Here is a 942-nt window from a genome sequence, read left to right as displayed (position 1 = left end):
CAATAAACATCCTCCTGAGGAATGAAGGGTTTCTATTCACTGAAACGCTACAGGGCTTTTAATTTGAAATGCCTACATGCAGTGTTTACTTTGTATTAACAGCATAATGCTGTAACTGGGAATAGATATTTTAGCCCATACTCAAATATGGGCTGTTATATTTATCAAACATAGAATTAGAAATGAATGCCTGCCTCAAATATCCAGTATACAAGCCTGCCTCAAATAAAGGCCTGTTCTGCAGTGGAGATACAAAAAGAAAATATGATCTTAAAAATGCAACCTTTAGCCCTGACATAAGGCCCACATTAATGATTTAGAATATTACTGACAGCAACACATCTCTGAGAAAATGATTAAGTTTTGTTTCTGGTTGACAAAGGGCACCACCTGCTTCGCGATTCTCAGCGGCCAGAGGAAAGAGAGAGGAAAAAAAATAAAAACTTTTTGAAAAACTGTGCCCAGTAGAACGTCTTTTTTCGGGGGGCCCCAAAGAGATCAATTAACTGTGGATCATAGTGATTCACAGGGTCCATGTCTACCTGTACCAGGCCAGTTTTTCTACACATCTCACATCTCCCCTCCTGTAGTCAGGCAGGCCGCTCTGACAGGCAACACTTTTCTGTGCAACCTCCCCTGACAGGGTGAGAACGTATCCATCAAACGGAGGCTACCGCGACAGACAAGCTCGGTGCTAGACAACCTGTCAGGCCGGGCTGTGTTCCACTCTGCACAGCTTTGCCCTCATTTCATCTTCCTCTCTGTGTTTTACACTTTTTTTTTTTTTTGACTCTTTTGAACCAGCTCCCTCTCTCTTTCCTCCGGATCAATATTTCTGTTACTCTCAATTGTATATATGTTTGAAGTTGCTGGTTCTCTCTCTTACAAAAACTCTGCCCATTAAACTCAGCAGTGAGGTTACATTTGTCATAACTTCTATCT

At 41.6% G+C, this 942-nt stretch overlaps 1 protein-coding gene across 4 annotated transcripts in view; it reads left to right on the top strand.

Moving 5' to 3' along the window:
• col16a1 (collagen, type XVI, alpha 1) overlaps positions 1–942 on the top strand; it is a 91,790-nt gene that overhangs the window by 25,888 nt on the left and 64,960 nt on the right. The gene's annotated exons all lie outside the window — the stretch shown is intronic.

This window comes from Stegastes partitus, unplaced genomic scaffold (genome assembly GCF_000690725.1).
Source record: "Stegastes partitus isolate 25-593 unplaced genomic scaffold, Stegastes_partitus-1.0.2 Scaffold282, whole genome shotgun sequence".
Taxonomy (NCBI): domain Eukaryota; kingdom Metazoa; phylum Chordata; class Actinopteri; family Pomacentridae; genus Stegastes; species Stegastes partitus.
This window is presented reverse-complemented; position numbering and strand designations above follow the sequence as displayed.